General features: G+C 37.2%; 1 protein-coding gene across 1 annotated transcript in view; it reads right to left on the bottom strand.

Moving 5' to 3' along the window:
* Positions 1–19,223: 19,223 nt before the first annotated feature.
* The window catches only part of Eri1 (exoribonuclease 1), a 29,158-nt gene continuing 23,648 nt past the window's right edge, over positions 19,224–24,733 (bottom strand). The window contains exon 8 of the transcript XR_007108487.1: positions 19,224–21,348. The gene's annotated coding sequence lies outside the window, so the exon portion shown is untranslated. The remainder of the gene's footprint in view (positions 21,349–24,733) is intronic.

The following is a 24,733-nucleotide window of genomic DNA, read 5'->3' as shown; positions in this document are numbered from 1 at the left end:
CCACTATCAATTCTGATATTCTCTGGAGTTTGTATCAGATCCCACAAGTTAAAGGTTTAGTCCCATAAAACCACCAGTTAAGAGGGATCCTGAAGCCACCTGCACTTCTGCCTGGCTTACTACAAATTCTAGTGTTTTCATGACTCCCTTCTAAGTTCCATAATACACTAGAATAACTCAACTGGACAAAGTGCTATGATTATGATTATGATTATAATATGATTACGATTTTATATAATAGACACAACTCATGAGCAGCCAATGGAAGAGATGCATAGGGCAAGGTATAGGTTTGGGGATGGAGCACAGAGCCTCTCTGAGCACCAACCTGGAAGTTCCTTATTCAGGAGATTTTATTGAGGCCTCCTTGCACAGGCATGATTGATTACATTGTTGGCCAATAGTGACTGAACTCAGTCTCCAATTGAGGTTGAGAGGTAAGGCCGAAAGCTCCAACCCTCTAATCATATGTTCTTTTTTTTTTTTGGGTGCTGGGGATCGAACCCAGGGCCTTAAGCACTCTACTGACTGAGCTATCTCTCCAGCCCCTCATACGTTCTTTCTGGTATGGCCAGCCCCTCTCTTGAGACCATATAAGAGACCACCTTGAGTTACCTCATTAGCATAAACTCAGGTATGCACAGAAAGGGTTCCTGAATAACAGAAAACATTCCCATCACTCAGGAAGTTCCAGGAATCCGAAGCTCTGTACCAGGAGCCACGGACAAAAACCAAACATTTTTTATTATGTTCTGAAATGTGTTTTCAGGGCAAATCTCTCTACTTCCATTTTCTAAAACATAATCTGAGGCTAACATATTTAGCCTCTTTACAACAATGACTCAGTTTTCTACCTCTCTGGATTGACCACAATGCTAACACAGGTCTGCATGCAAAGGACGCAGCTCAGTACACATGCTTGTAGAGCATTTCTCAATTAGTTAACTGTCAATACTGGTATATGTCACTTCTTCTAGAATGCTGCTGGTGTTAGCAGAGCACATTGCTAGAATCCCAAAAGACTTAGTGCTCTGAGAGAGTTACACCCGTTAGAATCAGAATAAGAGGTGACTTCCCAAACTAACAGTTTTCCCAATGCTTTTAGTAGCAAGAGACACAAATTCAACTTTGCTTAAAGGGGATTTACTGAAGAAATATATGAGGCAGCTCACAGAATAAAAAGAGCTCTTGGTTTAACCATCATCAGAAGTAAAGAGAACCAAACTTCTGGGACTCCAGGCACAGGAACCAGCTCTCCAACCCTTCAACGCCATTATGTCTCTGCCTCTGTTTCTCTGTGTCTCCCTCTCCAGTTTTCCTAACATTGACTTTTTTTTTTTTTTTAAGTGTAGTATGTTTGCTTTCTTCTCTCTCCTACTGCTAACCAGCTTCTCCCTTGACATTGGCAGCAAGAGACCTGGAACTACAAAGGAAAAGGATCTCCCCACCAATCCATCTCAAGTCTTCAGTTAGAAATATCTAAGGCTTGAGCTTGCATTCTTTATTCATTGATCAACCACTATATAGATGGTCCCTGACTTAGGGTATTTATTTATTTTTTTTTTAGAATTGTGCATTTAGTAGAAACAGTGCATTAAGTTTTGAATGTGAATATTCTTATGGGCTAGCAATAAGCAGTCAGAAACTGTCTTTTGCAATGCTGAGCAGGTCAGTGAGCTGCAGCTCACAGTCAGCTGCACAATCAGGAAGAAAAACAACCTGTATTCTACAGCCTACTGTGTTGCTAAGCTACCAAATTCAATAGATTAGGTGGATTAAATGCATTTTTCATTTATCATGTTTTCAATTTACAAAGTGTTTAATGGGATGTAACCCATCATAAGGTAGAGGAAGAGGTCACATACACCAAATATAATGAAAACATCTAATATTTATTGAAATTTATATATGCGAGGCATTACTTTTGAGTTAACAAACTTCTATGTCACAGATAAGCCCATTCAAGACATGAAGAGACTAAGAAATTTCTCCAAGATCACATGGCTAGTGAGTTTTAGAGCTGGAATGTGAACCCAGTCTTCAACTCCTGTGTTACAACTCCTCAGTGCTCATGTTTTAACCTATTCATGAGGCAACTAGCATAATTATCTCCATACTACAGAGCAGGAAAGGAAGTACAAAAGCAGGTCTGTAAATGGTAAGTTCAGGGTATACACCATAGTCTGAACCCAAAGCCTGAGCTTCGAACATTCCATTGTGCTACAGACAGGGGAATAGGGGATAGTGCTAGAAGAAGGGACAGAGGCATAAGTCATTGCACCCATCATGGTGTGCAAAGCCAGTCACTCCCAATTGGGGATCAGGCAGGCTTAGCAGAAGACTGTATGAAGGCCAAATCAAGATCAAGGTCAAGGTCAAGAAAGAGAGTCAACAGAGCCACAGGAGAAACCCAGGTCCAGGATAAGGGTCCAAGAAACACTTCACAAACAGTGATGCATCGGCATAGCCACTTCTCTCTGAGGGTCTCTTCAAAAGAGTGAAGAAGTCTCATTAAATAAACAGCTGGAATTCTTTCAGAGTTTCTACAGCACTGGTTCATTCTTAACATAGAAAACCAAAGGATGATGTCAATTTAGATTCCCTCAGAAATCCCTTCACTGAGTTACAATTTAGCATTGTGTTCTCCGCTTTTATCAAGGATTCAGATAAGAGATGGTCACTTCAGGAACATTTTGTGGGTCTTCAGAAGATCTGCAACTGAATAAATGGTTCTAACCTCTTTCATAACAAGCATAGTATTCTGTCCCAAATTTAGAGCCGGAAACAAATTTCTTTTCAAGCAACATGGGAGTCTGTTGTGTGCGCGCGCCTAGGTGCCTTTTAGAGGGCCTCACACATGAAAGGAAAAGTGCCCTACCATTGAGCACCTGATGTTTTAATCAGATGATATTAACTACATGCACATATTTCCCTTTTTGCATTGGCCCCTGAGGACTGTCAAAAATAAAGTCCAGTTCAAATTTCAATGGTTTATGGGTATACAAAAGAATAGTATACAAACTGAGAGACCTTGAAACCAAAAAAATGCCATAAAGTCTCAGTGTTAACAGCAGTATCAGCAGTTCACAGAGCATGCAGAGGGAGCGTGTCGAACTTTTTCATGACTGGCTGTCAGACTGCTTTGTAAGTCGAAAAGAGCTGCACACGTTGATTTGTCTACAGCTGATTGGTTGAATTTCATTGAATCATCCTTACCTTTGTGTTTGTTCATGTTCTGTTCCAGGTAGCATTTCTGGGGAAATCAGGATGACTTAAGTTTTAGTTACAAGGCTGGGAACGGTTAGCCTTGGGGTATCTAAATTGTGCTTTCTTTTTATTACTTTTAAAAACAGAACCATGAACCATAAGTGGTTATGTTCCTGGATGTCTCTAACGAGTTCTGTTTCCATTTCTGTCTTGAACAATCTTGGTTTTTCCTTTTTCTTTTTTTGGGTTTTAATTTTTTAATGGTGAAATAAAGTGCATACACAAAAGAATGCACGAAACAAAAACAAAAAAAAAACCCATATAATTTTCTCAAGATAAATATGCATGTGTAGATGACCACCAAGGTCAATAGACAGGAACTGCTAGCACCCCAAATGCCCTTTCATACTGCTCCCTTTTACCCCTCCCTCAACATCCTGTGATGCCAATTGCTACCCTGTTTCTCTTTACATTTGTACTGGAGTATATTTCTCAATAATGTGCTTAGCTTTGCATTTTTATTTTAACTCCACATAAATTGACTCATGCAATATGTAGTCTTTTGGAACTGGCTTATTTCATTCAACCACACATTTGAGAGTATGCGCAATCCATATGATGGTTTATCTTTGCAGTTCATTTGTTGCCACATCTGTATGGTATGCCATGACACAACTACATCAACAACTTATCTATTCTATAGTTCATGAACACTGTGAATTCTTTTGTTGCTGTTTTTGTTTTTGTGATGATGGGAATTGAACCCAGGGTACTCTACCACTGAGTCATATCCCTAGTCCTTTTTATTTTTATTTATTTATTTTTTTTTCAGACAGGGTCTTGCTAAATTGCTGAGGCTGGCCTTGAACTTGTGATCCTCTTGCCTCAGCCTCCTCAATTGCTGAGATTACAAGCATGCATGACTGTGCCTGGCTGACACTGTGGTTTTTTAATTTGATTTTCTTTGATTAGTAATGTGACTGAGGACATTTTCATAGTATGACAGCTCATTTGGAAATCTTTTTGAACCATCTTTTTAAACTCCTTTTTTGAACCAAAGAAAAGGATTTTCCCTTGCAGCCTCCAGAAGAAGCCCACTCCCAGTCCTGCCCAAACCTTGAGTTTAGTCCAGTGAGGCCCATTTTGAACTTCTGACCTCAAGAATTGTGAGATAATCAAATTGTTTTTCTTTAAAGTGCCAAGTTAGTGGTAATCTGTTACAGGAGCAATGAGAAATGACTTAATTTAGAGAAATGATTTTTTTTAAACTGATGTATAATTTACCTACAATAATTCAGACAGCTCTTAGTGTACAGCTTGATGAATTTTGACAAATGCTTATACCTGTATAACCAGCATGCAACTCAAGATACAGAACGTTTCCAGTAACTCCAGAAATTATCCACATGCCTCTTCCTAGTTATCCCCACAATGCCTCCCTGCCTCTACCAGCCACACAACCACTAAAATGATTTCTATTTCCATAGATTAGTTTTGTTTCTTTGAGAACTTCAAATAAATGAATCACACAATATTGATTCTTCTGTGTTTGGCAAGAATGATGAGTCTGAATTTCAAGATTCCAGTACAAATTCTTTCCCTTCCACTCACCAAATCTGAACTTTGTCAGGTGTCAGCTTTTCAGAGGCTACAACTTTTCAGAGGCTATGATTCCATTCAGAATACAGACAGCCCATGTCACAGCCCTGTTGTGTCACAGTCCTGTTGTGTAGACTACAGAAGATATGAGGAAAACTTCTTGTCATTTCTTTTTTTTTTTTTTTTTTTTTTTGGGTGCTGGGGATCGAACCCAGGGCCTTGTGCTTACAAGGCAAGCACTCTACCGACTGAGCTATCTCCCCAGCCCCTTCTTGTCATTTCTTAAATGACATTTGTAAACATTTATTTCCAACTCAAAACAGAAATTGAATGCTAACAATCTTTGGGCAATAAGTTATTCTTGATTAAAAAACATTTTTCTGTATTTTCCAGTATTAAAAATAAGTTAATATGCCCATTATTATATATTAACATATGTTTTAAAATATGTAAATATGTACATTAACATATATTTTTAAATTAAAAAATTTAAATAAATTAGCACAGGAATATTTATCAACTCCTATTTTATAATCACAAGTTTTTTTTTTCCAGCTTTACCAAGGTATGATTAACAAAAACTGTATATATTTACGTTTTTATTTATGTATACATTGTGAAATGATTACCATAATCAAGATAATTAACATATCCATCGCCTCACATTTTATGTGTGTGATGAGAACATTTAAGATCTACTTTTTGTAAATTTCAAGTATACAGAGTGGTGTCATTAACTCCAGTCACCATGCTATATACACTAGATCTGAAAGATTTATTTATCCTTACTGAAACTGCTTACCTGTTGACCAGTATTGCTCCACTTCTCCTACCTGCTGACCCCTGGCAACTACCATTCTACTCTCTGCTTCTAAATTTGACAGTTTCAGATGCCACATGGCAGCGAGATCACACAGGGTGGGGTGCCTGACTTATTTCACTTAACATAATGTCCTCTAAGCTCATCCTCAAATGGTTGCAAATGAGACTTCCTTTTTTTTTTAAGGCTGAACAACTTCTTTTCTTTATTAGACTTTTAAATGAAAGAATTACAAATTTAATATTCTCCTGCAGTTAGCAATTACAATCTTCAAATATGTTTTTGTGCCAATTATGGCTAAAATTGGATTCACCTCTGAGGAGAAGCAGCAGAGAGAAAGGTAGAATCTTCTGATTTTATAAACATAAAAATAACTAACTGGCATGAAATGTGTTGCTATGGTGCTGAACTTAAGCCAACAAATTAGATCTAGCATATCCAAGTGTTTGGAGTAAATATCAAGGGGTGGGGCCATGACATATTCTTATTTGTATCCCCAAGAACCCCATCAATATCTAACCCTTAGCAATTGGATACATCTTTTTTTCCCCACAGTTGGGATGCCATCCTTCTAACTTGGGCATCCTGTGATCAGCTGACCCAAAATGTCCATGTTCAAATATACCAGAACTTCACAGAAAACTCAGTTTTCTCAACTTACCAAATAAAAACTTAGAATTGTTTTTAGATATGAGACACGATCACTTCATTTTTATAAAAATGATTTAGCTTAAATAAACAGCACAAATAACCAAACATCAATGATATCAATCAAATCCCAACTATTGAATGAGATCTTTCTGTGGAGTTTACAAAATACTGATGACCATCCATGATGGATTGGGCATTGCAGATTGATGGGACTGTCTGTCAGTGGTTACAACCCGTGGGAGGATTGGGGTAGGGGTGGGAGGGGAGGAGGCTATTCTGAACCAATAGAAAGACTTCCTAAAGTGGCTTGTCTGTAAAATCCTTCCCACTGACACAATGAAAAGAAGAAGAATGAGGAAGAATGAGCGAATAGAAGCCAGAGACAGACAAGAACATTGCCAAGAAGTGTACTAGGGAGGAGTAGTTGGAAGACTCACAGAATGCCCCACAGACAAGCTTCAAGTTTCCATACTGCACAGAGGTCAATATAATAAAAGCCAACACAAATAAGGGCCAATACAATAATGACTATCATTTATTGAATCATCACTATGCACTAGGCACTATTTTAAGCACTTTATAAATATTAACCTTTCATTTCTCACTTTAACTCTAGGAAATTGGGGCTCTTGTGCCCTTATTTAACAGAGGGTCAGTTAGTGAGCCTGGATTCTCAATCATTCTCTCTCCCCGAATGACTAGAAAATGGCTCTACATTTTAGAGTTTGAATTTTAAGCAATTATAGTCAAAGAGCCTGAAAAGTCTCACTTTTTCGCATTAGCTTGAGAAAAAGAAGTGATCTTTCAAACAGACAGAGAAGGTGTAACTTCATGGAACACTTACAAAGATTCAAATACAGTATACAAACTCAGAGCAAGAAAAGTAGTAGTTCTAGGCAGTACCAGGAGTAGACACTTCCCCTAGTCAGATTTCTTAAAGGTACCCTCAATTCCCTAGGGAGAATAGTATAGTTAACACCAGAACTAACATCTATACTATTTACTTAAAGTGACAATTTAGCAAATAATATAAGTTTATTCCTTAGACCAAATAGGTTACTGTCAACTAATCCTTTTGATCATTTTAGAGTCCTGAATAAAGAATCCATATCTAAAGATTATTACAGTAGCAGATTCAGGTGAGTCAATTCATACAAGGAAGTGAGCCCACTAAGAGTTACACCTTAGCAAAGCTTGTATCCATCTGAGTGTGTTACTGCATGCCTCTAGTGTACACTATCCCTTGTGTCCCCACAACAGGAGAGCCTCTGGGAGGATTTCACTATTATTCTCACTTCATGAGAAAGAAAAGAGAGGTCCAGAGATGTTAAGCAATATACCTAAATTCACAAGTCCTAAAGCTGAGGCCAGAATTCAGACTTCCTTTCCTTCTGGAACCCTCACTCATTTGATTCCCAAATAGATTAATAAGCAATAAAATTGACTGCTTTGGCCTATTCTCTGATAAGTTATCAATGAGCAGTGAAATGTTCTAAACGTGGACTAAGATAAAAAGGTAAAGCTTCTAGAACAGCCTCAGAAAATTTTATCATGATGTGAGAATAGCAGCCATTTTTTTTCTAAGCACTTAGAATGTTCAGGTATGAGCAAAGATGACCTACTTACCTACCTATCATTTATTCATCCATCCATCCACCCATCCTACCTTATTTATTCCTAAAACATCCCTGTAAGGGGTATATCATTAGCTGTTTACTGATGAGGGAGCTGCTAAACATTAAACAGGTTAAATACCAAGGTAACCGTAAGCAGTTACCGCACTGTCCTGTTTGACAGACAGTTGTATTCAGGTCCAGAGTGCATCCCAGTCATAAGAATTAGCATTGGTGGGAACTTCACAGGCTGCCCCATAGACTGAGGAAGGTTTTCCACCCTCCCTCTCTACTCACTATCAGCTCTGAACATCTAGGTTAGGTTATCCCTTCCTTGAAATCTTCCTTTTAGTGCATGAAATCCCATCAGGCCTTTGGGAGGCCCAGTGTTCTGCTACTCTTATAAAAGGTTTTTGTTATAGACCCTCCTTTAATTCAGAAGATTCTCAAGTCAAAAAGAAGTTGTTTACTTGGATTCAGATGACAACAATTTAAGAAAAATATCTCAATATATTTTTAAAAATTGAAGTTAGGGCTGGGGGTATAGCTCAGTGATAGAACACTTATTTAGAATGCACAGGACCCTGGGTTCAATGCTCTCTATCAAAAATAAAAAAACAAAAAAAAAATCAAAATTTAAAATTAATGCTCTGAAAATTCATTTAAATATTTACAGGATCCAAATCTATACTTGGACGACCTACTTCAATGCCCTTAACTCAATCCCAGCTGTCATACGCTGTCCACATTTAAGTTCTTACCATTTTGTATACCAAGGGTTCTTGGTGATTTTGTTGTTATATTTGTTTGTTGTTCATTTTTCTTTTAAAAGATGGCACTTTATCTTGAAGACTGAGTTTTTTGGCAGCCTCTAAAAATTTGTACACAAGACAAGTACCTCATGGTCCTCACCCTATCCTGGTATCAGACTGGGTACATAAAAGATAAAATCATAGATGGTGGGGTCTGATTTCTCTGTACCATTTTCCCATGTCTTTGCCTGCTTCCTCCACGTGTTGGCTGTTCTCCATGTCTACCACACCAAATAAAAAAGAGACCACCTGGTGCACACAAGTTTACAGCTGAGCAAGAATTCACTCTATCCAACTCTGAGGGAGATGGAGGAAAGAAAATGTCTTCTTCACCTTCCACCAGAGCTATAGGAGGGTTTTACTTACTTACTTAGAGCTACATCCCCAGTACTTTTTATTTTTTATTTTGAGGCAGGGTCTTGCTGTTACCCAGGCTAACCTCTAACTTGTGATCCTCCTGCCTCAGCCTTCCAGGTTGCTGAGATCAGAGGTGTGCTCCTCTAGCCCAGGCTAGTAAGAACAGTTTTTGTTAGTTTTCTTTTTTTTGGCAGTGCTGGGGATCGAACCCAGGGCCTCATGCTTGCAAGGCAAGCACTCTACCAACTGAGCTATCTCCCCAACCCGTTTTCTTTTCTTCTCTTTTTTTTCCTTAAAAGACACTTTTTATACAAATCAGTAATTTGCCATGAAAGAAATCCCTATATTTGATACCCTCAAATCAGTTCTGATATATAATGCCAAATATTGAATTCCTATCACTGCTTCTTTAATGTAGTGCTTCTTAATACTTGAAAAACAAATCCCTATGCCCACACTGTTCTTCATGTCGATGAATCCAGAATCTCCAGAGATGAATGTTTGGTCTCTTGTCACTACAGCCTCCTGGGCAATTTCAATGTGCAGGCAAGGTTCAGAATAGAGCTGCTTTTAAGAAAGTCTGAGCTCTTCTTTCCCTTGTTCACAGTTTTCCCTGTGGCCCTTCCCAGAGGACACTGTAAAGACTCCAAAGTTAGAGGGTCCTAGATTCAATTCCTAGATTTCCCACTTACCAAGTCTACAATCGTGGACAACATATTTGACTTCTGCTTCCCCAGCTGTGCTATGGAGATAATACAATCCCCCCCTCAGACTTGTTTGAAAGAAACCAGCTAAGGCATCCAAAACACCTGGCATGGTGCCTGGGGTGCATGTGCAAGCATGTACTTGTGCACCCCTCTCCTCCAGTATGAATGATTAACATTAATATTTCTGAATCCAGGGCTGGGGAGATAGCTCAGCTGGTAGAGTGCTTGCCTCGAAAGCACAAGGCCCTGAGTTCGATCCCCAGTACCACAAAAAAAAAAAAAAAAAAAAAAAAAAAAAAAAATTTCTGAATCCATTCTTCAAATGAAAAATTGAAAGTTCAATTAATAAACAGGTAAAGGCAGAGCTGCTGTTTTTGAGGCCAGGAGGTAGGTAGAGATGTAGTCCCCACTTTCTTTTCTCAAGCATGCTCTGCAGAAACCCCTGTACTATCTAGGAAAAAAATTGAAGCTCCCTGGTCTGGCTTTTTCTGCCTCAGAACTGCTGTGGCTCATTTCTAATCTCTCTTCAAGTGACAGACATATGCCAACCAGTTGGCTGGCTGGGCTCAAGGCCACTCTGTGGCCACAAGAGCAATGAGGGAAGGGTTTGGCCGAAGTGGTATCTCTGGCCTCAGGCTTATTAGAGAAATGAGTAGCCACTGAGTTCACTGACTCACCCAGAAGATGCTGTTATAAATTTCCAGCCTCTTGGCTGGATGCATGCTTCCATTTGGATTTTAGGTGTGTGATGATGGCCAGAGGCTTGAACGTGCTTCCTGTTCAAGAGAAGAATACTAAAGCCTTGTGCAGGAAGACCCTGTGGGTATCCTGGATTGGCAAGGATTACTCCCTTTGGGAGAGTGGCTTGCCTGTTTTTCCATCTGGGAACAGCTGTTTTTTATTTGTTTCTTTGGCAGTGTTGATTGTTTCTGTCATAAGTTAAACCCAACCAATCGAAAATCTCAACTTGGTTCAGACACCTCTGCCAGCCTCAGGCTGTTTCAAAGGGTGAGGCAGAAGGTAGATTGAGATCAGTATGAATGAAATTGGCTCTGTCTCTGAATTCATCTGTGCCACAAAATTGGCTGTATTTCCTTTTCCCAATGGGAGACTGATTTGAGCCCTGCTTATGTGTATAGCTTCCATTGCTTCCTTTCATTACTTCCAATCAAAGTGTCTTTAATTTTTTTCATAATGCAATACTCTTTGTACTGAGTTAATAGCTGAACAAACTAGTCAACAGTGAGAGTGTTTTAATTTCTCCTCCCCTGGGTAAGAGCCCATAACCAGGCTTGTTTGGGAAGAAAGCTAGTATTTCATACCATAGAGTACTCAAAGTATGTACTGTGATTGTTCTTTAGGGATGCTATTTTAGTAAGACTTGTAGTAACTGGGCTTTGTAATTCCAAGTAACAGAAACCAGATTGTGCTGGCCTTAGTCATACAGAGGAATTTATTATAAGGATGAAGGAGCATCTCATGGAAGCAAGGAGGGGAGTGTGGCCAGGCTTCAGGAAGGCACTGGGAATTGGAGAGCTGCCAGGGCATCTCTGCCACGTCTCATTTTTGTAGCTTTGCATGTGTGCTGTTCTCTCCCTGTTAACTGGCTGTTACTGCCTGTCTGGAAGGAGAAATGTCACTGTCACTCAGAGGGCAGCACTCATCACTTCCACTCAAGAGATGTGCTCAGAATGACTAGCGTCTTTCTGTACCAATTCTCAGGGAAAAGAATCTGACTGGTCAGAAACCATCAGCCACAGCCAATGGCAACAGCTAGTGGCGCAGTGGCTGTCCACTCAACCACAGTTTCCAGATCTGGTTGATGACAAAAGTCACTGTGGGACATTCTTCATTTGTAAGTAAGCACCAGGTACCAAGTCGAGAAACTCTCACAGTCTGGGACTCTGCATTAAGAACTTGTGAAAAGATTCTGATGATAAATTAGATCTGAGAGTCACTGAAACACAAGTGTTTGGTATCCATGAATCTTTCCACTAAGGTCTAACGACAGGCTGCCTTTTAAGCTGCCTACTATTTGTAGAGGTTATACTATAGTGCTGAAGTGAGCAATTCATTTCAGTGCAAATACACATGAGTGGCAACTCCTACTCTACAGTTCTTGCTGTAGAACCAGTCTAGTGGGAATCTGAGAAGCCAGCTCAGAGCTGGATCTAATATTACTACTCTTAAAGGTCTCATAGTTCAGACTCTTCAACAAGATTTCAAGCACAGTTCTCACCATGTGAAATCTGGCTCAGTGTCAGTTGAGCAGATTATTCAGGTATTGAAGGACAGTGTGAGTCAGGGACAGGTTTAGAATCTGTTTCTTCACACTAAGCAAAAGTAGAATTTTCTGGGAAAAAAACATCTTGCAGAATCAAGCTGTGTTTTATGATCCACATTTTTAATTCTTCAATACACTGTTCCTGTTGCTTGGTAAACTACTCCCTATATTTCTTCTGTCTATTGGTTTGTTGTTCAAGACTTAGTTTGCATTTCCACTCAGACTCCACTTCACTTCCTAATTCCTCTAACTCCCTAATCTTCACTTCTGCTCCTGTGACTGTTCTGTGTACTTTGACCACATTGATGACACTTTGTAAAAACTTTACTTCTCCATCATCCCATTTGATGATGGGTGGCCCACAATTTGGCAACTCAATCTACCTGTACATGAACTCTCCTACTGAATCCATGTAGTAATGTGTTTACCAACTCCATCCCTGGTTTTTTTATCCTGTCCCTCACATTTCCCTTATTTACCCAAAGTTACTTTGCATTTGTCTGCAATCTCAATACCGTTCCAGGATCTGGGGTCCTTAATTCCTCAATCATACAAAAATGTAAAAAGTTCTAGACCTGTAGACACAAATCTAGCACATCATGCTAATTAGGACATCCTTTAGCATCAGGGTGAATTCTGAAGGTGTTGTATTTGTGTTCTACTCTAAGATATTCACTAAACTAGCCACAATTCACTTGGCATGATTTAGATGTTTTCTCATTTAACTCCTACAACCACCCAGTAAGTTTTGTAAGGAAAACTGGGATCTCAGAAAAGTCAAGTAACTTGCTGAGGCCATACCACCAGTGTCAGAAACAAGAACAAAACCTAGATGTGATCACAACCTCATATTCTTAGGTAACACAATGTACTTTAGTCCCCTTTTGAAACTTAGTTTTGCTAACTGTGTATGCCTTATTTTCTCAGGATAAAATACTTAGTAAGTATTTCTTGATTGGTGACACAATACAATTATCACTGTAGGTCATGAGACTGAACTATTTTTAAAAAGCTTTGAAAAGTGCCTTCTCTCGTAGAATAGCAAATACAGACTGATTTCTTAGAGGTATCTACTTAAAAATTTCTAACAAAATGTGTGCCTAGGAGTATTTGTATCTCATCTGCCTACTACGGCTGGTGAAAAGATTTCTCCACATTGCCCTTATTTTCACAAGACATTCCTGAACCCCAAGGAAGCAAACTTTTCTTTGTAGTGTTTTAGGCCTGTCCCAACATGGTAGGGTCAAACATATAAAGTACGGTGTCAAGATAGGAGGATGGGGGTCCACTCATAGCTCTGAGTACTCTTTTCACAGTCACAGGTCACACAAGCCAGGCTCAAAAGTGGGTGCTTCTTCCCAGCTCTATCACTTGCATACTCAACTAGGCTGCACAAAAAAACATTCACTGGTTGCCTTAAAGCATGAGTTTTAAAGACACAAGTGTAAGGGATATCAGGAATGGTTTCCATCAATTATATGGGAAGTAGAAAAATTAAAAATTAATCAGAATTATGCACCCTCTCCACAATCATGGTTCAAGGGCTAGAAAAAGACTAATTTTAGATGCACTTACACACAAAAGTGAAAGAAAATAAACCTATTAGATGAAGAGAAGACTGCAATGAAGCAGCAGTCAAGCCTTTTTTCTCAAGAGCTACAGCAAACTGGTCCAGAGCCTCATACAGAATGTATACAGAGCATGTGCCAAGCAGATAAATGACCCTATACTTCAGAGTAGTAGAGGAAAGGCTGATTCAGGCAGCCTCAGGTAGTCCCTCCAGAAAGCATTAACGCTTGCCTCCAGCTTCCTTAGTTAGCAAACTTTCCTACTAGATACAAAGGGCAAAACACATCCAGGCCTCCTCAAGGGCAGAAAGCATGCTTGCAGTGTGGCACATAACCCAAGCATCTGCAAAGAACAGGGAAAAGATCTGAGGAGGAATGTGAGATGCTCCCCGACTTGGGGGACAGAAGTTCAGGTTGTGTGTGTTGTGGGAGAGAAGGGATGGATGGAGAGGGAATGAGCACGCTTGTTTCTTAATATACTAGATTTAAGGTGCTGTGATATCCATGAAGTATCTAGGAAGCATATAGAGAACTTCTGGAACTCAAGAGAGGTCAGGACAATAGATTTTAGGAACATTTTACACAGGTGACAGATAAATCTAACCAACACAGAAAGAAAATACAGCCAGATGAGGACTCAAGCTTAAGGAAACACTGAATGAAACATTCTGGTTATACAGACTCCAAATTCTTCCTCTTTTTTACATAAAAATTTCTCTTAATCTTGAGAAATTCTAATGATAATTTTATTCAGTTTCCTTCTATCTTAAAACACAATAGTAAAGTTTCATTGCAAATCTAAAATAGAGCCTAGGAGTAAGTGACTTTAGTATGGTCGTTAAAAATGTGGCAGTAGAATATGGTCTTTGAATAACCTTTCTCAAGAACAAGTTTCAAAAACAGCATCACATTTTTATTGCATACCACCAGTCTGTATTTTTGAACAAAGAATCATGTACAAGAATGTTTTAAATTGTTACGTTGAAACTTTCCTACACCTAATTTTAAAATCTCCCCTTCCTTCTTGCTTTTTGAATCACTCAATGCTATGACAAAAGGAGTTGCCTATAGTAAGCACTGTAGAATTTAATGGACATTTTATGACTTAAGGTTTCTTTATATTTTACCTGTCTTACCTGAATTTCCTGAATCAAGCTGGTGCTTGGAGTTCCAACATTTTTCTCACTATGCACACAAAATGAACAAAAGATATGGTTACTTCACCCAAAGTATTCATGACATTTCTTAAGCAAGGTAGCACAAGTGCAGCACAATTGCTCAAACACTCAGCCCAGCAAGTGGTGGTTTGGTTGTCTGCACTGAAAACTGTTTTAGTACACTATACCTACTACACAGTTTCCACATGGCTCAGGGTGGAACAAGCACAAGACTAGACTTGGGGGGCAGTAATAATACTAACCTAGGTGTGCCTGATATTATCAGATAAAAGGAACTCACAAAACCTGGTGTTGGCTGGTTGATAAAGGCTTTATGACATTAATGAGGCAGGGGCAAGTTTATTTTACACTCCCTGTATAAAAGATTATCCCAGTGTTCTCAGTGCTCCTTAAAGAATTCCTAAGGAAGAACTTAAAAAAAAAAAAAAAAGCACGTTTTATGAATATACACAAATGAGGAAATTTCAACACTCTAGAGCAAAAGACTTAATGTGAGTTATGTCCAACACTAGGGGTATTTCAGAACTTTCTAAGGGTCCCTGAAGAAGGGTGATTTTAAAGGAATCTTTCTCCAAATTCTTCCCTTTCATATATACCTTTTTTTCCCCCCTTTGGTATCTGGGGATTGAACCCAGGGAAGTTATACCCACTGAGCCACATCCCCAGCCCTTTTTAATTTTAATACAGGGACTAAGTTGCTGAGGCTGGGCTCAAACTTGCAATCCTTCTGCCTCAGCCTCCCAAGTCACTGGGATTAGAGGTGTGTGCCACCAGCAATGGGATCCTTTCATATACTCTTTCCTCAAACTGAGAAATCTGAAAAACAAACACAAAACCACTGCATCCACATTGTTTCTTTCCTTCTGCAAAGCCAAGGCACACCACTTGCCTCCCAAACTCACTCTAGGCTGTCTAGCCCCGAGTTATTAAAAGTCCACAAGGCACAAAGTTTTGTGGAAGCCTCCTATAAAGTTTCCTCAGAAGTTTATAGCCTCAAGGCTTCTGGAATTTTGCTTTTCAACTTTTGTTAAGAGGATTTACAAATGAGGATGTTTGGGCACTTGTTAGGGATGTTCAAAATTTTGATATGTGGGAAAGTGGAGTAAAGTGGAAGTAAAGATTTTTATTTAACAAATTGGCCACTTCCAGCTCCAAGACTCCTGCCAGAACACTCATCACTCTGGACAGACGTTCCACCAAGGCAGCAAGCATCTGTAAGAAATACTGAAAGTGACAAATAGCTGTCCTCCTGTGTTTCAAATATTTAAAAAACAACCTTAGAACAATCACTGACTAAAGGAAAAGTACCTTTGGACAGTCAAAACAAGAACATTTTAGTGATTATTATTACTACTATTTTTTTTTTGGTACTGGGGATTGAACCGAGGGGCACTTCACCACTGAGCTACATTTCTAGTCCCCCCACCTTTTTTAAAATTTTGACACAGGGTCTTGCTAAATTGCCCAGACAAGCCTCGGACTTGTGGTCCTCCTGCTTCAGCCTCCCAAGTAACTGGAATTATAGGCATGCACCACTAACTACACTTGCTTAATGATGCTTATTATTTTCATTGTAATTTGGAATCTTTCTAAGGAATACCAAAATAAAATAGTGAATAAAACCTATAGACAAAACTTTTAGTCACATCATGAAATATAACACTCCAAATGTGAATATCAATTTACTTAAATCTTATGAAATACAACCACAGCACAAAACAAATTAGACATTGACTGACAGCTTTTAGCAGTAACAGTGATTCTATTAGTAAAACTGTTATTTTTCGATTTCTAATTCTACCAAACACCTTAGTTCAATACAGGTACACGGCTTTACTGAAAAAATATCTTGTCTTTACCAACCTAACTTCTTCCTAAATAAATTATAATTTAAACAAAGATAACGATGCTTTGTTATAAGTTAAATAACGAGACATAGTATATTGATTGATCTTAGGGTTCTTTTATTATGTTAAATCTACAGGATTTTAAATTGTGACTGTTTTTAGTAATCCTTTACAAGAGTTTTTCTACAACGTTTCTCAAGGATTTTTATAATCATCTTCAAAATTCATTAACATACCCAGCTATCCCCACTCCTATTTATACCCAAAGGACTTAAAATCAGATTACTACAGTGACACAGTCACATCTATGTTTACAGCGGCTCAATTCACAATAGCCAAACTGTGGAACCAATCTAGATGCCCTTCAATAGATGAATGGACAAAGAAAATGTGGCATATATACACAATGGAATATTACTTTGCCTTAAAGAATGAAATGATGGCATTTGCAGGTTAAGAGAATGGAGCTGGAGAAAATCATGCTAAGTGAAATAAGCCAATCCCAAAAAAACAAAGGCTGAATGTTTTCTGATATGCAGATGCTAATTCACATTAAGGTTGGGGGCTAGGAAAAAATGGAGATAATTTGGATTAGGCAGAGGGGAGTGAAGGGAGTGGGGACATGGGGGTAGGAAAGATAGTAGAATGAAAGGGACATCATTACCCTACATACATATATGGTTACTCAACATGTAATTCTACAAAATATGCAATCAGAAGAATGAGAAGTTATACTCCATTTATGTATGATGTGTCAAAATGCATTCTACTATTATGTATAACTAATAAGAACACATTTTTAAAATTTTAAAAATTATTAACATAATATTTGAATTTTCAAGTCAAGACTTTTTCTGACAGTCCATTTTTTTTTTAAGTTAAAAAGTAACAGGTCAAATTACCAATCACTATTTATATACATATATATATATATAGTGTTGGCAAAGTCCAGTGGGTGTACGTCCCCAAATATGAGAATGAATAATTTTAAGTTGTTTAACACCTTTAAATGTCAGATTTCCAATTTGTATTCAAAAAAATGAACAAAAAACTAACAGTTTTGTGAGCTGAAGGATTATTTGTTTAAAAAAATCATTTCTGAAGACAAATCAGTGTGACCTTTGGTATGGAATTTAAAACACAACTGCTTTAGTAAAATTACTTCAATTCCTCTTGATGTAGGGGGATACTTTCAGCTTTCATATGGACAGAAACAAAGAGCAATAAGAAATGACACTCAACTCCCTTTCATTCCAAAAATGTCATATTTATCTGAGGCTACATAAACTAACTGGAAGAAAAAATAATCTCAGTAAAGGATTTCCAAAACTTTTACATTTCATTTAACAACTACCAAAATTGTTAACATATTTATATTTTGATCCATTATTTGCAACAATTTTAATAACAATATAGAAGCAACAGAATGAAGCCTTAAGGTCACAAAAGATAAATTTAAAATTTTTGATGTTTATACTTTTGTTGCATAGATGTACAGCAGCATGACTGTACAAAAATGACTTCCAGGAATAAAAATATATTTAAAAATCCTATGACGACAAACTGCAAGAATAGCAAAACTCAGTCTAATGGAATTGGCCCCTGTCCTCTGGTCCAGCACCCCATCTCAAACACAGGAGCTAAAGGCCATAGACTCCTCTGGATGTACCAGGGGTTGGTGGTAGTTACAAAGTGACTCTGCCTAGAGACTTTCTAAGTATAAGTGATCGATTTGTAGAAGTTTTGCCACCTTTACTTTTGTCCTTTTGTGTGATAGTACAAACTCTTTTTTAAAAAGTTGTATTTGCAACATGATCCCACATTATCACAAGTCAATTTTGTGGGTTCCACAAAGGCATTCCAGTGGGGATCCCCCGTATTTCATTAAGACAAAATCTTGTGGGGAACTTGCAATGAAAAATATAGTTCAAGAAGAAAAAAGAAAAAGATGTAAAATACCAAATACTTATCTTTCTATATGGATAATGGTATTACATTTCTGTGGTATTCAGACTCCCTGAACATATAAAGAATGATGCATGTTTTGTTTTAAAATGTCAATATTTACACTAGGCAGGACATTCTATCTTTTGTTATTTAAACTGAGAAACAACTTTAAATGCATAATGGAATACAGCACGCAACTGCCTTCTAAAATTTTTTTCTTTAAAGTATTAGGGAGTATTTGTGCAAAAAAGTTTGAAAATCACTACTCTAGACAGAGAAAAGGCAAGCAAATGACCCTTTTCAAAGTCAAAGATACTTGGAGTGCACACTCAGTGAACAACTAGGAAGAACTGAACATTTATTTGCTTTTTCTGGCACCTAGAGGGAAAGCCACGCACAGACAGGGATTAAATATTTCTGTTATTAAGTTGGAGCTTCTAAAACTGTATGGTCAAGACATATGCTTTCTACTAACTTTGGGGGAAAGTACTGACATTATGGAATATATTTTACCATCACTAGCTTTCACTGAACACCTGGTATGTTAGGTTCTAGGGATACAACATGTAAAAACCTGCTTGAATAAATTAACACTGTTGTTGAAGAAGGGGGAAAAAAAAAAAAAAACTCCCAGAAAATTTTAATCTGTGTAGAAGTTAAGAGCCCAATAAGTACATAAAAGTGCAAGGAACAATGGACATATTGCCAAAGGTCAGGGAATTCTAGGAAGGAGAAGGCTAAAAGCTGAACTTTTAAAAATCATAATCAAGAGAACAAGGTTGGTCGACTTATTTCTTGGGGTGTGATGCACATGTGATGGCTGGGAGAATGTAAATAGTTTGGAGCAGATAGCAACTATGAAAGATAAAACAGTAAGAAACCAGAGCATGGAGGGTCTTAAGTCAAGGGAGTGTAGTTGATTTTTATTCTGTGAGAAATGTGAGTTTCTGAAGTCAGTGTGCCAAACATTTTAGGAAGATCTACGACAGGAGCATACAGAGAGTGCTATGGTTTAAATGTGTCCACTAAAATTCATGTGCTGGAAACCTAACCTCCAAATTCATATGTGGATGGTATCTGGAGTTGAGGCCTTTAGGAGGTAATGGGGGTTCATGAAATTCCATGGGAGGTCATGGAATTAATTGTTTTGTAAGAGGAATAAACCTGAGTTGGCACATTGTTACACTCTCTTGCCATGATGCCCTTTGCCATGTTATATTGCTGCAAAAAGGCCCTTGCCAGATGCTACCCCCTTTATACTGAACTTCCCAGCTTCCAAAACTGTGAGAAGTCAATCTGTTCTTTTTTTTTTTTTTTTTGGCCAGATTAAATTTTCTTCCAGAAATATTTTAATAAAAATTGGCCATTTCCAAGAAACACCCACTGCATGCCCATCAATAAAAGGGCACCATAACAAAATAGAAAATTTACCATATGGCTATGATTTAAAGAAAAAAAAATTGCAGACACTAAAGCACATCAGCAAAGTCCAATATTAAGTCGCATTCCTTCTTATGGGCTATGATTAAAAATCTGATTAGATACCAAAATAAAACTTAATACACATGCTTAACTATTTAGGTCAAAGGACCTCTACAGAAGTATCTGTCCTCCAAGGCATTCCAGTTTGAGACTCAGTTTTAGAATAAGGCATAACAAATATTAACAAAAGACATACAAGGTGATGAAAAGAGGAACTCTACAATTCCCCACATACTCTGAACCTAATAAAACAAATCTAAATTTTTTTTATTATTTTTCTTTAAACAACTGCCAAGATTGGAATCAAAGATAAATAAAAGGCACAACAGTTTTGCTCTGGTTGTTATTTGGATTTGGGGGATTCTTTTGTTTGTTTTCTGTTCTTTTTTTTCTTTTTTTTTTTTTTACAAATACAAACGGAACATGAAAAACTCTAAAAGAATCTAACAGTTCAAGAAAAGCATTCTAGACATTTAAAAACTATCTCACAATTTAAATTTCAACAGTAAAAACAGTAGGTTTTAGAGTTATTTTGTGATCACATATCAAAAGAAAAAAGTTCTATTAACACCTTTTATTCAGTTTTTAACCACATCAGGGAGAATCAATCTGTTCTTTATAAATTACCCAGTCCATGGTATTCTGTTATAGCATCATAAAGTGAACCAAGACAGACAATAGAAGAGAAAAGCCAATTAGACAATAGGAGAGAAAAACCAACTAAATTTTAGCAATAGTCTGGGTAGCTAAGACAAAAGTAGACTGATGTAAGGATACTATGACTGCAAATAATCAACAGACACTGTGCTAACTTGGGGAGAGAACCATGAGTAAAAGGTTTCAAACCTATCCAATTGTTACAGTCCTAGTCCCACTGACAAAAAACAAAACCAAAAGGAAAACAGGTTTCTGTTCAAAGAAACGTGTTCAGCAAACAAAAATGGACATTTGAAGGGAAAAGGTTCAATCTCCGTGGCCTCTGCCATCACTAGCTATGTTGCAGCATGACATACTAGCAAGGAGAAAATCATATGCTATTTTGTTCTCTCGCTCAATTAAGTAGGAAAGGACTTGTATTCTAAAACTGTTATTGATCACACTATTACATGACACCAGAATGATCGATCACTATTCACTCCAGAAAAAACTTAAAAAAATTTATCTTGACAACAGACATTTGGAAGTACAAAAGCCTCAGAATCACTAGTCCCTCATCCATCTTGATACAGACTCCAGGAAAACAACTGGTTGGCCCTTGCATTCATAGGTTCTGCATCTGTAGATTCAACCAACCAGATAGAAATTAGTGAAAACTTCATCCGTACTGAATTTGTGGCATTTATGTTAGGTATTTATTATAAAGTAATCTAGAGAAGATTTTACTGAATTTGCGGCATTTATATTAGGTTATTTATTATAAAGTAATCTAGAGAAGATTTAAAGTATGAGAGACAATGTGAATAGCTTCTATGTAGAGACTACACCATTTTATACAAAGGACTGTATTAGTATCCTGCTATTTATCTGTAGTGCTCTTGGAATCAATCTCCCACAGATACTATGAAGGGAAAACTGCACTGCAACTTCTATTTTTTTGTTTCTGTCCAATTATTGACTCAAGATAACATTTCTGGGCTGGGGATATAGCTCAGTTGGTAGAGTGCTTGTGTTGTGAGCACAAGGTCCTGGGTTCAATTCCCAGCACCACAAAAAAAAAAAAAAAAAAAAAAAAAAAAAAAAAAAAAAAAGATAACATTTCTTATTTCACAACACTGGAAAAAAAACTTAAAATACTTTTCCTTTCCCACCTATCCCCAACCTCCAAAAGCCTCAGAGCTTATTATATCTGAAGCAAACAGTATTTTACATTTCATTCAAAGAATGAACATCAAATTATTTCCTGATGTAACATTTAATACAAACAATGAAAACATCTAGCTTAAACTGCAACAGGAAGATGTCTGTACTATATAAGACAACCTGTCTGTTCTCAGACTATCAAATGAGCTGATGTCTACAAGTGGACAGAGCCTAGCACAGGAGTAAAGCACAGTAGCTCCAGTCAGACCGTCTAAAACTCCCATTACATAAATTTTGGCATATTAACTTCTTTGTACCTCAGTGTTTCCACTAGGAAAATGGAGATGACAATGCCTCCCTCCCTGATAGGATTCATACTAAACAATGGATTTAACTTTTTAATAGTACTCAATAAGTACTATACCACAGCTCAACATTCTGCTCTACGTTCTCTTAGCACAATCAATTTCTTGTTAGTTAATGGATGAAACTTAAATATTGCTTGAGATCAGGAAGGCAGGGATAAGCAAACTTTTTCTGTAAAGGTCTATAAGTCTCAGTCTTGCTGGTCTGACGATTTTTGTAGCAACTATTCAACTTTACCATTGTACCAAAAAAGCAGCCAGAGATAACATGCAAACAAATGAGAATGATAGCTCTGTTCCAATGAAACTTTACTTACAGAAGCTGAAATTTAATTTCATATATTTTCATGCTACAAGTATTCTTTCGATTTCATTCCATCACTTAAAAATATAAAAACCATACTTAAGTTTCTATGCCATACAAAAATAGACAACAGGCCAGATCTGGCTCATAGATAAGTTTTCTAATCCTTGCTCTATATTAACAAATCTAAAGGCTTTGGAAGCCTCATGGGAGCAGGGAAATCTGAAATATTGGTTGGTGGTACAAAAGAAAGAGAAAGCGAAGTATACTGGGAAAATAAAAGACAATTTCATTCATTTACCAAAAACCACACTCAACTATGCAAGACATTTTATTACACATTGTTGGAATCAAAAATGTTACAAGATGTAGTCACTGCTCTCAAGCTTATACTTCCCTACAGAAGCACAGAAACAGGTCTCCCTTCCAAGCACAATATACCCTTCTCAGACTTTTACAATGCACACATGTGCACTCATCCATGAAACAGGTAGTTTCTTGGTTGCCAACACCTATAGACTAGGTCAAACATGCATTATTTATATTGACCATTCACCCTTTCTCCCCGCCCCAGGAATTTTATTACCAGTTCTTTCCCTCTCTTCCAAATTATTGCTCAGCATTATCATTTGGGAGATGATATTCAGGATGATCTATAAAGGATCAACTGGTTCCATTTAAAAAAAATAAACATTGAAATAAACTACTCTTCAGAGATAGCACCTTCCTTTTAATAGGTAACATGTTAGTCACTTCTGTGATTTTCATTTCAATCCAGGTAAAAGAAACATGTCCCTACCAGGTAGGACAAACAGGTCTGTCTATTTTAACGCAGAAAAAACACATCAGAAAAATATATTTTTCATTTTTTTCTTCTGTTTGATCTAGTCAAAGGAAAACATTATTTTTCAGAGCAAATGTTAAGTATTTTATCCAAAAAATGTACAACAGACACAAAAAAATAGGCAAAATACAGTGCTCCAGTATATATTTCAGTTAGTTCTAACAAGCGAATTTGAAAAAATAAAGTAGAAATCCAATGTCATTGTGTCAGGGCAAGTGAAACATAGAAAACAAGAAAATTAGCATAGCTAATGGGCTGTATGCAAAGAATAAAAGTATTAATGTTCAAACACTATAATATTAGCATTAAGAAAAAATTATTACCACTATTTTCTTGATTGAGATACTAGAATAGCATTCATCTCTTAAGCATTTACCTTGTAAGAATTATCTGTATTCTATACCTTAAAGACATCAGAACACAACAATAATGAAAAAAGTAAAAAGTTTAAGATCATTTCATCAGAACAGGCCTGATTCATCTCAGAATTCCAACTCATATTGTAGGGGGGGGAGTAGTGGTTTTAAAAAACGGAAATAAGGTCGATCAAACTATGTTATGTGCAGGTATGAATATATCAAAATGCATTCCAATTTTATATAACTATAATGTACCAATTAAAAATAAATAACAGGAGGGGATTGAGGAGGTTGGAGGGAAGGGAAACAGCGAGTACTAGGGACTGAAATGGAACAAACTACATTATGAATAAACTCCATTTATGAATATGTCAGAATGAACCCCCATTATTACATATAACTATAATGTACTAATAAATCTGTTTTTTAAAAAAGGAGTTAAGACAGTAAAATACTTGGTTGAGCCAAAAGGGTATTATATTGAAGTTCTTCAAATAGTTTGTCAGTACTTGGGTACTTGGCAAGAAGAAAATAAATAAACAGCTTGACTTAATAAAAGGGCAATTAATGTTTCCTTGCCATTCTAAGATTTTCTAACTGTAGTTTCATCTATTCCTAAGCAACTATGGAAGTAGGTGAGAAGTAATTAGCTTTACTAGGGCATACATTTGATCCTTTAGTAAGTTGGCTATGTGAAAAAAATCACCTAAGGAAAATATCTAGTACCTCTTGGCATCCAGAATCAACAATAATGACTTGCTATTTTCTACTCTTTTGTGCTGGCACAGTAAGAATTTGCAGGAAATATTTTAAAACTTTCAGTGATAATTTATGGCATAGCATATAGTGCTATCATTCACAAACATCTCACTATATATCCCTCTCACTCCAAAAGCTTACTGTACAAACCTAAAACTCCTAAATTCATTGTTTTACTAAGGATATCCATCCCCTGTGTTTTGTGTCACCTACACACTATTGTTCATTAT

Source organism: Sciurus carolinensis, chromosome 4 (assembly GCF_902686445.1).
Source record: "Sciurus carolinensis chromosome 4, mSciCar1.2, whole genome shotgun sequence".
Taxonomy (NCBI): domain Eukaryota; kingdom Metazoa; phylum Chordata; class Mammalia; order Rodentia; family Sciuridae; genus Sciurus; species Sciurus carolinensis.
This window is presented reverse-complemented; position numbering and strand designations above follow the sequence as displayed.